This window comes from Palaemon carinicauda, chromosome 6, assembly GCF_036898095.1.
Source record: "Palaemon carinicauda isolate YSFRI2023 chromosome 6, ASM3689809v2, whole genome shotgun sequence".
Taxonomy (NCBI): Eukaryota; Metazoa; Arthropoda; class Malacostraca; order Decapoda; family Palaemonidae; genus Palaemon; species Palaemon carinicauda.
This window is the reverse complement of record NC_090730.1, coordinates 154,822,538-154,834,990: the sequence shown is the minus strand read 5'-3', so window position 1 is coordinate 154,834,990 and position 12,453 is coordinate 154,822,538.

Below are 12,453 nucleotides of genomic sequence, written 5' to 3'. Positions count from 1 at the left end.
GGGAAAGAAGAGGTGCAGACGCTCAGTCTGTCAAGTGGCTAAGGGAGGGTTACAGAATTCTGTTCTGCCGCAATCCCCCTCTGACCACTTCTCCCATCAACCTCTCTCCCAACTACAAGGAAAAGGACAAGAGGCTAGCGTTACATCAAGAGGTGTCGCTCCTGTTACAGAAGGAGGCAGTGGTGATAGTCCGGGATCATCAATCCCCGGGCTTTTACAACCGTCTCTTCCTGGTGGCCAAGAAGACAGGAGGTTGGAGACCGGTGCTGGACGTCAGTGCGCTCAATGCTTATGTCACCAAGCAGACGTTCACTATGGAGACGACGAAGTCGGTCCTAGCAGCGGTCAGGCAGGAGGACTGGATGGTCTCGTTGGATCTGAAAGACGCCTACTTTCACGTTCCCATCCATCCAGACTCCCAACCTTTTCTGAGATTCGTCTTTGGAGAGGTTGTGTACCAATTCCAGGCCCTGTGTTTTGGCCTAAGCACGGCTCCTCTGGTGTTTACGCGACTGATGAGGAATATTGCGAAATTCCTTCACTTGGCGGACATCAGAGCCTCCCTTTATTTAGACGACTGGCTTTTAAGAGCCCCCACAAGTCGTCGCTGTCTGGAGAGTCTCAGATGGACTTTGGATTTGACCAAGGAACTGGGTCTATTGGTCAATTTAGAGAAGTCCCAGCTTGTTCCTTCCCAAACCATCGTTTACCTGGGAATGGAGATTCAGAGTCAAGCTTTTCGGGCTTTTCCGTCGGCCCCAAGAATCAACCAAGCCCTAGAGTGCATCCTGAGCATGCTGAAGAAGAAAAGATGCTCGGTGAGACAGTGGATGAGTCTAACAGGGACTCTGTCATCGTTAGCCCTGTTCACCGAGTTAGGGAGACTCCACCTCCGCCCCCTTCAGTACCATCTAGCAGCTCACTGGGACAAGGATATGACGCTCGAGGCGGTCTCTATTCCTGTTACCAAAGAGATGAGGACTACTCTAATGTGGTGGAAGAGCAACATCCTTCTCAAGGAGGGTCTCTCTTTAGCTGTTCAGACCCCCGATCTTCATCTCTACTCGGACGCATCAGACTCGGGCTGGGGCGCGACCTTGGACGGACAGGAATGCTCGGGGACATGGAACAAGGAACAGGAAACGCTTCACATCAATTGCAAGGAGTTGTTGGCAGTACATCTGGCCGTAATGAACTTCAAGTCCCTCCTGCTAAACAAGGTGGTGGAGGTGAACTTCGACAACACCACAGCCTTGGCGTACATCTCCAAGCAGGGAGGGACTCATTCGAGGAAGCTGTTCGAGATAGCAAGGGACCTCCTCATTTGGTCAAGAAGTCGAAAGCTCACGCTGGTAACGAGATTCATTCAGGGCAATATGAATGTCTCGGCAGATCGCCTCAGCAGGAAGGGTCAAGTCATCCCCACAGAATGGACCCTTCACAAGAACGTGTGCAACAGGCTTTGGGCCTTGTGGGGTCAGCCAACGATAGATCTGTTCGCTACCTCGATGACCAAGAGGCTCCCATTGTACTGTTCCCCGATCCCAGACCCGGCAGCAGTTCACGTGGATGCTTTTCTGCTGGATTGGTCCCACCTCGATCTGTATGCATTCCCGCCGTTCAAGATCATCAACAGAGTTCTTCAGAAGTTCGTCTCTCACGAAGGGACACGGCTGACGTTGGTTGCTCCCCTTTGGCCTGCAAGAGAATGGTTCACAGAGGTACTGCAATGGCTGGTCGACGTTCCCAGGACTCTCCCTCTAAGAGTGGACCTTCTACGTCAACCTCACGTAAAGAAGGTACACCCAAGCCTCCACGCTCTTCGTCTGACTGCCTTCAGACTATCGAAAGACTCTCTAGAGCTAGAGGCTTTTCGAAGGAGGCAGCCAGAGCGATTGCCAGAGCAAGGAGGATATCCACTCGCAGAGTCTATCAATCCAAGTGGGAAGTCTTCCGAAGCTGGTGCAGAGCCAATGCAGTTTCCTCTACCAGTACCACTGTAACCCAAGTTGCTGACTTCCTGTTACATCTTAGGAATGTTAGATCTCTTTCGGCTCCTACGATCAAGGGGTACAGAAGTATGTTGGCAGCAGTTTTCCGCCACAGAGGCTTGGATCTTTCCTCCAACAAAGATCTACAGGACATCCTTAGGTCTTTTGAGACCTCTAAAGAACGTCGCTTGTCCACTCCAGGCTGGAATCTAGACGTAGTCCTAAGGTTCCTTATGTCACCTAGATTTGAACCTCTCCAGTCAGCCTCTTTCAAAGACCTTACTCTCAAAACTCTTTTCCTCGTCTGCCTTGCAACAGCCAAAAGAGTTAGTGAGGTTCACGCCTTCAGCAGGAACATAGGATTCACATCTGAAACAGCTACATGTTCCTTACAGCTCGGTTTTTTGGCAAAAAATGAACTTCCTTCACGTCCTTGGCCTAGATCGTTCGAAATTCCTAGCCTTTCCAACATGGTGGGTAACGAACTAGAGAGAGTTCTTTGCCCTGTCAGAGCTCTAAAGTACTATCTTAAAAGGTCAAAGCCTATACGAGGGCAATCAGAGGCCTTATGGTGTGCCATTAAGAAACCTTCGATGCCTATGTCCAAGAACGCAGTTTCTTATTACATAAGGCTTCTGATTAGAGAAGCTCATTCTCACATGAAGGATGAAGACCTTGCTTTGCTGAAGGTAAGGACACACGAAGTGAGAGCTGTGGCTACTTCAGTGGCCTTCAAACAGAACCGTTCTCTGCAGAGTATTATGGATGCAACCTATTGGAGGATCAAGTCAGTGTTTGCATCATTCTATCTCAAAGATGTCCAGTCTCTTTACGAGAACTGCTACACCCTGGGACCATTCGTAGCAGCGAGTGCAGTAGTAGGTGAGGGCTCAACCACTACATTCCCTTAATCCCATAACCTTTTTTAACCTTTCTCTTGAATGCTTTTATTGTTGTTTTGGGTTGTTACGGTGGGCTAAGAAGCCTTCCGCATCCTTGTTGATTTGGCGGGTGGTCAATTCTTTCTTGAGAAGCGCCTAGGTTAGAGGTTGTGTTGAGGTCCTTTAGTATGGGTTGCAGCCCTTTATACTTCAGCACCTTAGAGTTGTTCAGCCTCCTAAGAGGACCGCTGCGCTCAGTAAGGAAGACGTACTTATTAAAGGCAGAGTAATGGTTCAAGTCGACTTCCTTACCAGGTACTTATAATTTCATTTGTTATTTTGAATAACTGATAATATGAAATACGGGATACTTAGCTTCTTGATTAACATGTACACTGGTTTTCACCCACCCCCCTGGGTGTGAATCAGCTACATGATTATCGGGTAAGATTAATATTGAAAAATGTTATTTTCATTAGTAAAATAAATTTTTGAATATACTTACCCGATAATCATGATTTAATTGACCCACCCTTCCTCCCCATAGAGAACCAGTGGACCGAGGAAAAATTGAGGTGGTGTTGACAAGAAGTACTGCAGTACCTGACCACAGATGGCGCTGGTGAGTACACCCCCCTCTTGTATAGCGATCGCTGGCGTATCCCGTCCGTAGATTTCTGTCGGGCAACGGAGTTGACAGCTACATGATTATGGGGTAAGTATATTCAAAAATTTATTTTACTAATGAAAATAACATTTTTCTGCTTAATCTTTCAGACTGTTCATATTCATCATCTTCATCATCCATTGCTAATCCACTGCAAGACAAAGGCCTCAGACATGTCCTTCCTCTTGCATTTGTTAATGGTCTTCCTTCCCGTACTTTGTTTGCAATCCTTAGGTACCATTATGTTATTCTTGTCTGTAATTTTCATCATATGTCTTGGCCATGTTCATTTCTTATTCTTTCATGTTGTTGTCAGAATATCCTCTACTCTAATTTTCTCTTATATCCATGTTGATCTTTTTCTGCTTAGTATTATTTCCATCATTATTCTTTCAATAGCTCTTTGAGTTTTAACTAGCTTATATTCTAAGACTTTAGTAAGGCTCCAAGTTTCTGATGTATAAGTTAATACTGTACTGGTAGAATCATCTTATTAAACTTTTCTTTTTGGAGAAAGTGGGATTTTACTTACCATTATCTCATTTTGTTTACCAAAATCTCTTCATCCCATTGTTATCTTTCTTTCAATTCAAGTCTCATATCCTGGGGAAACACTTGCTGCCTGTCCGTAAGTATGCATATTCATTAACAATTTCTCTAGGTTTGTCCATAACCCTTATTTATTGCCTCTGCATTTTCATTAAACAATATCTTAGTTTTACTCATATTCATCTTCAATTCCATATTTTTGCTTTCTCTATTCAGATCTACTATCATCTTTTACAATTCCTCCCATGATTCACAAAATTGAAGTATGGTATCTGCAAATCTCAAATTTGTTAAGGTATTCCCCATTAATGTTAACTTCTACATTTTTTCAATCTAAATTCTTAAACTTCTAGCCACGCTATGAATAATTTAGATGGGGTCTCCCTGTCTAACTCCTTTCTCAATTGGAATTTTCTCACCATGTTTGTGTAGTTTTAGGATATCTGTATTTCCCATATAGATATCATCAGTGTTCTAACATAAGATTCATCTATTCCTTGTGTTTGAACAGCTTTCGTTACTGCTGAAGTTTTGACTGAATAAAAAACTTTCGGGTCTTAAATACCATACATACATTAGATGATTAGATAAATGGATATGGTCAGTTGTTAAATAACCACTTCTAAAGCTTAACTGCCCTCACAGCTGACTAAAGCTTGGCTGTCTTTCTATTCAACCTAATATGATCTTTGTAAATATTTTCTATATTACTGAGTAAATTTATTGGGTAGTAATTTTTCAGGTCCATTGTCTTTTTTTTTGTGTGTGATTTAGTACATATAATGATAAAAGTTTTTCCCTGCTGAACGTATAGAGCAGACATTTTGTATAAAGTTCAGCAAGTTTTACTACAATGAAATCTCGTCCAATATATTATTAAATCAATTGTTAGGCCATCTTTTCCTACTGCTTTTCCTCTTTTCATGCACTTTAATACTTTATTTACTTGTCCTACTGTTAATTTTGGTACTGGTTCAGGTGTATCTATTTTCATTGGCAAAGTTATTTCTTATATCACTATTGTTCTGTATAGCATTGTATAGAAATCCTCTACAATTTTTATCACTCCATCTCTTTAGTTGATATTTCCATTTTCATCTTTAAAAGCAAATATCTCTTGGACCATTAATTTGACACTTCTTCCTATTAATTTATCTTATACAAGTGCTTCATCCCAACTAAAAAATTCTTAAATTCTGGTTACTTGTTTTGTTTTCACTACAGAATAAGTTTTTTTTACTGTGAACCAATTTGAATGTCCAACAAGTTAAGAGAATTCAGTCTTTTTCCTAATATGCCCCCCTCAGTAATTCTGCAGTTACAGTAATAGGCGACCCAAACTGTTTTTTTTTTTTTTACTCCGAAATATTAATTTAAGAATTGTTATTACAGCAATTAATGTTTATTACTGTAATAACAACATAGTACAGTATTGTACATATAATCATATACTTGCAATATTAGTATCCCCACTTCACTCTCTACCTCTTATATAAATACTGTCCAGGCCTTTTAACGTGTTGTATTACACTAATCTGTTCAGTACAGTATAGAAAATACAAGCACTGTATATTGCTGTAGTAATAACGTAACTAACCAGTATGATAATAATTACAGTATAATTGTAAAACAGTAATGAATAAGCAACCAAATGCCTGATAGCTTCATCACCAACACCTGCAAACTATTTGCCACTAATTGCGTCAGGTCGTATCATCCTGTACTGAATAAAAATGCAGTATTACCAATGAATATTATTAAAACAGGCTCTAAATTCATACAGTATTAGATTGTTGGTTTTTATGTAATATTTGATCGTATAAAATGCATGATAAAAACATTTTAATATGACATCTGTGATATGAAAATATTTCAAAATTCTCTCCCTCCCTTTCCAAGATATAACGGTAAAGTTCGTGGAATGTACTATATGTTTGTATTTATCATTAGCTTGAATAATTATTTTAGATATTTTATGTTGACCATGTAATTAGAATTTAAACATTAATGATAATCTGATAACTTCCTTGATTGTTAACAAATCAAATTATGTCCTGACATATTAGTTTATTTCTCATTAAAAAGGGGAAAGGTTTTTTTAAAATGTAATTGTTCTTATTTGATCAAAAGTCTGATTTTTCTTTATTTTTTCATTTTTTTTTTTTTTTTTTTTTTTTTTTTTTAGAAAAATATCCTGAAACATATATCATCATCCAGGTGCCATATCCCCAAAGATTGAATGATTTGGAGTTTTCTGGCATCCTGATATCCCCAAGGAAGTCTGCAATCATGGTTTCTCTCTATTTCCGACTTTGCAGCAACTGAACTGCAGATATTCTATCTCCAATCATTCTCAGAATCAATCCTTCCATATATTTTTGTCTAGGTGTTCCTCTTGACCTCCTTCCATCGATTTTACCAGTGAGAGAGGGATGTTCTAATTCTTGTCTGCTCACCATGCGACCCACAAACTGCATTTGCCTATCTGTCACTGAACCTAAAAGCTCTCTCCTAACTCCCACCTTCTCATTAGTTTTTCTCTGAGTCAATATTTTCAGCTATTCTTCTCCAAAACCACATTTCTACAATCTGGAAGCTCTCCTCGTCTGTTTTCCTCAGGGTCTAAGTTTGATAGCCATACAACAGTACAAACCAAATAAAACATTTCACAAACTTCCTTCTTAGATATACTGTATAGATATTTTCGAATTGGTGTGTAATTTCTTATTATTGCCAAATACATCTTTTCCATGGATATTCTTTTTTTTATCTTTTTCACATTTTCCATCATTTGTGACAGTCCATCCTAAATACTTAAAAGTGTCAGTTTGTTTTACTATTTCAGTATTGAATCTTATATCTGTTCTTAGGGGATTTCATCTTCGGTTTGTCAATAGATATTGATAGAAATATCTATCATAACGTTAGATAAATTTCAATGTTACTCACCATTTTTCAATATTAAACTTAGCCGGTGATCATATAGCTGCAACTCTGTTGCTCGACAGAAAAACCTACGGTCAAAATACGCCAGCGATCGCTATGCAGGTGGGGGTGTACATCAACAGCGCCATCTGTCGAGCAGGTACTTAGTACTCCAAGCAAACAAAGAACCAATTTTCTCTCTGTCGGGCTACCGGCAAGACCTACTAATACGCTGTTACTAACTGGATTTGTTTTCACAACTATTTGGTGAAGTACACTATTCTAGTTTTGAGCTTTCGCTATGCAGGTGTTTTATCTCGTCTCAAAACTTGAACTCGTTTTGGATAGATTTAATTATGGTGACAAAGAGAGTATGGACTCTCTTTCACTTTTAAATGGCCGACCCTTCCCTTAGACGGAAGTGTGTTTAGGTTTTTAGTAATTTTGCTTAACACGTTATAGATCTATATATTTTATATCTCTCCGCCATTATTAGGCCTCTTCGATTAACTTTCCATTTATAAACATATAAAAATAAATTTTTATGTTTTGTTTATATGCGACCTTTCCTGATAGTAGGCGGTCCTAACTTGGAACCGAAGTTAATCAACGTTGAGCCCGTTATATCGTATTTAAAGAATTTAAAATTTAATGTTTTATGAAAGAATTTCTTTGATAGTCTTCGTACTGTTTTCAAAGATGAACTAACGTTTAGTTTTTTAGACTACGCAGTTGTTGACGTTCAGGACGTTCAACATGCGCTCTATCGTTACGATAGAGAGAGAGTGTATCACGGTTTCACTTTGCAGTAAGAGTAAATCGATTCTGACGTTTTGTTCATTCTTTCTTAGCTTAAATGTTTTAAATTCTATTTTAAAGGAACTTTTTAATTGAAAAACCTTTCAGTTTTTTCCTTTAGTCAAATAACATGTTTTTTTTGACGAAATATAATTGGCCTCTTCTCTTAGGTGCGAAATCAAGAGAGAAAGAGAGAGAGAGAGACGGAGGGAGAGAGAGGAGAGAAAACGTTCCGTTCAAGCGGGTAACGTTGTTCTCGTGTTACTCTCCTCCCTAGTCGCTGTACGGGGAAGAAGGTAAAACGTTTCTAGGGTTTTATTCTTGTCCCCAGGCTATGTGCGGTGAGAGATTGTAAACGTAGTTTTTTTGAACGAGTGTTTAGTCTCTTTCCCAGCCACTGAATTTTTTATCTTTATATATGTTTTCTGTTTTTTGCTAGTATTACTAGCTGCATTATACGACTGATTTCGCAATTACTACCTTTTAATGAAGGGTAGAATTGCGTGTTTCAGGTAGAAATCAGTAAAAGTTTCAATTTCAGTGTAATAAGTGCAAAACAGAAAATCGAAGTGATAAAGTGATATGCGCAAAGTGTTACAGTGTTGCGTCCGAGGGTTCGTCTGTTCGTGCCTGTCGTTCACCTAGTCCGGGACCTCTTGCAAGCTCCCAAGCCCAGGGGAGAAGTAATGTCGAACGACTTATGGGTTCGTCAGGCCTTGATCAACGAACAGATGTTTCCCTCCGTGGTTTCGGGCGTATCTACCCAAGATCGCCCCACCCACACAAAGACGAGAGAGCCCATTTATTTCTCGTCTGCGGAAGAGGTTTCTCGTAAGAAACCATGGACCAAGGTCTCGCAGCTTATTAAGCGCAAGTCGGTCCCTTCCGCGCAAGTCCAACGGCCCAGTTGTAGCCACTGGGTCAGTTCGGACTCGCTGCAGTCTTCCGACGACTGCTCACCTCCTAAGAGAGGCAAAGCGGTACCGCATCAGGCAGTCACACCGTCTGTTGCCGCACCTGCTCCTGTAGACCCTAAGTGGTCTGTGCTACAGACCATGCAGTCTCAGTTAACGTCATTGATGCGGGACTTTCGTGCGGAGAAGGTTGACACTGCACCAACCTCTAGCCTACAACCAACACGGTTGTGCGTCCTGTGGACGCTGAGGCAACCTTCTGCCGCACTCCAGCTGAGAGAGTCCCGCCACCCATGCGTTCCAGTGTACCCTGCCAGCCGCATGTTGACGTTCAGTAACGCACGGAACCTTCCGTTGACGTTCGCGAGGTACAACAACAGTCTTAGTTGTTTTGTTTTGACGCGGTGCGTCAACCTCCGCATCCTAGAGTTGTTTTGACTGCTCAGTATAGACAGTCAAAGCAGTCTCGAGTGAACACTGTATGTCCACACGCACCTGTTGTGGTTGACAGTTCAGTTGTTGACAGTTCACAGACTGTCAAGCAGTTACATGACGTTGCCTTCTGGTCTGCTACTAATGCACCAGTGAGAGACTCACTGAGATAACCTAGCTTTTATCGGACAAGGTTCCTGTAGATGAGAAAGTGCTGTTCTCCCTCCTACTGATATTCCTTTGAGGACTCTGTCATTTGGAGAGGAGCCTTAAGCTGCTTAGCCTCCTATGGACTTTAATTAAATCATGATGATTTTTTAAAGATCTTCGTCCGGATCTTGTAACTGCTGCTCCTCGTTCGCCTAAACGTCAGAACTTACACTAGGCCTAGCTACTTCGAAGCCGTTGTTGTTAAGCTAGTGCTCTCTCGCTCTCCTAGAGAGCGTTACGTTGGCTAGGCGACTGGTTTTTGCACCAGGAGGAGTTTTAGGGATTCAGCCTTTGATTTCCCTTCTTTTAAACTGGCTTATAGAGCGAGAGTCTGACAGGACACGAGAGAAGTTCTCGGCTTGGGAGTTCATGCCTCTGCCCAGATAGACTTCTCAATTCTGGTAGACTCGCCCTGGCGCCTAGCCAGGAGACGCTCCAAGTTGTTTACAGGTCAACTTCTCAACTTTTGTCGAGCCTTTGAAGTTTTGCTGTACTATTATGTCACACATAACAAGGCTTCCAGGGATGGTAAATGGTTCCGCCTCAGTCGCTAACCCCGTCTGTTGCCACACCTGCTCCCGTAGACCCTAAATGGGCTTTGCTGCAAGACATGCAGTCCAAGCTTGTGTCCTTGATAGAGGACTTAAATGCGGAGAAGAACCTTCTGGCCAACAACCTTCCAACCGGTTGGTTGTGCGCCCTGTTGACGCTGAGGTAACCTACTCGCGTCTGCCAGTTGAGGTGGTTCCTCCTTCTGGCCAACAACCTTCCAACCGGTCGGTTGTGCGCCTTGTTGACGCTGAGGTAACCTACTCGCCTCTGCCAGTTGAGGTGGTTCCTCCACCGATGCGACCCAGTGTGGGTTGCCAGTCGCACGTTGACGTTAAGCGACGCTCGGAGGTGGTTGTTGACGTTCAGTGTGTCACTAGGAAGACGTTCAACAACCAGCAGAGGTGACTTGTTGTGACGCAGTGCGTCATCCTCAGCAACCCGGTAGGGTGTTGACTGCACACCCAGACAGTCTAGACAGTTTCGGGTTGACGCTGTACTTCCTCGCTCACCCATGGTTGTTGACAGTTCACAGACTGTGCAGCAGTGCCATGATATTGCGTCCGGCTCCGTCACGCATCCACCAGTGCGACCGGATTCAGCGAGTCAGACGTTGCCCACTCCGTTGCCGTTTCCTCATCAGTTTCGGATGAGGAACCCTCTGATGAGGACGTTGCTGAACAAGACGATCAACCCCCAGCCCTGCTATCCATCCAGAAGATGCTGAAGAAGGAACGCTGCCCAGTCAGGCTGTGGATGAGTCTGGTAGGGACACTGTCATCCGTGGATCAATTTGTGTCACTAGGAAGACTACACCTCCGTCCTCTTCTATACCATCTAGCTTTTCACTGGAAAAAGGACAAGACGCTAGAAGCGGTCTCGATCCCGGTTTCCGGAAAGATAAAGTCTTGTCTGACTTGGTGAAAGGACTATATCAACCTTAGAGAGGGTCTTCCCCTGACTGTTCAGACTCCCAACCACGTTCTCTTCTCGGACGCATCGGACGTAGGCTGGGGTGCGACATTAGACAGTAGGGAATGCTCGGGATTATGGAACTCGAGTCAAAGGACAATGCATTTCAACTGCAAGGAGCTACTGGCAGTACGTCTGACCTGGAAAAGCTTCAGGTCTCTCCTTCAAGGCAAAGTGGTGGAGGTGAACTCGGACAACACCACGGCTTTGGCGTACATCTCCAAGCAAGGAGGGACCTACTCTCTGACATTGTACGAGATCGCAAGGGACCTCCTCACCTGGTCAAAAGGTCTAGACATATCACTAGTAACAAGGTTCATCCTAGGCAACTTGAATGTCATGGCAGATTGTCTCAGTCGGAAGGGACAAATAATTCCAACAGAATGGACCCTCCACAAGGATGTATGCAAGAGACTTTGGGCCACCTGGGGCCAGCCAACCATAGATCTCATCGCAACCTCGATGACCAAGAGGCTCCCAATATTTTGCTCACCAATCCCGGACCCAGCAGCAGTTCATATAGATGCCTTTCTACTAGATTGGTTACATCTAGATCTATATGCATTCCCTCCGTTCAAGATTGTCAACAAGGTACTGCAGAAGTTCGCCTCTCACGAAGGGACAAGGTTGACGCTAGTTGCTTCCCTCTGGCCCGCGAGAGAATGGCTCACCGAGGTACTTCGATGGCTAGTAGACGTTCCCAGAACACTGCCCCTAAGGGTGGACCTTCTACGTCAGCCACGCGTAAAGAAGGTACACCAAGGCCTCCACGCTCTTCGTCTGACTGCCTTCAGACTATCGAAAGACTCTCGAGAGCTAGAGGCTTTTCGAAGGAGGCAACCAGAGCGATTGCTAGAGCAAGGAGAACATCCACCCTTAGAGTCTACCAATCGAAGTGGGAAATCTTCCGAAACTGGTGCAAGTCAGTATCCGTTCCTCGACCAGTACCTCTGTAACTCAAATAGCTGACTTTCTCTTATATATGAGGAAAGAACGATCTCTTTCAGCTCCCACTATCAAGGGTTACAGAAGCATGTTGGCATCAGTCTTCCGTCACAGAGGCTTAGATCTTTCCAACAATAAAGATCTACAGGACCTCCTTAAGTCTTTTGAGACCACGAAGGAGCGTCGTTTGGTTACACCTGGTTGGAATTTAGACGTGGTACTAAGATTCCTTATGTCAGACAGGTTCGAACCGCTACAATCAGCCTCCCTGAAAGATCTCACCTTTAAGACTCTTTTCCTGATATGCTTAGCCACAGCTAAAAGAGTCAGTGAGATTCATGCCTTCAGCAAGAACATCGGATTCTCATCCGAAACGGCTACATGTTCTACAACTTGGTTTTCTAGCCAAACACGAGCTGCCTTCTCGGCCTTGACCAATATCGTTCGATATTCCAAACTTATCGTATGGTTGGAAATGAACTAGAAAGAGTCTTATGTCCTGTAAGAGCTCTTAAGTTCTATTTAAAAACCTTTACGAGGCCCGTCTGAAGCTTTATGGTGTTCAGTTAAGAATCCATCTTTGCCTATGTCAAAGAATGCTTTATCCTATTTTATCAGAC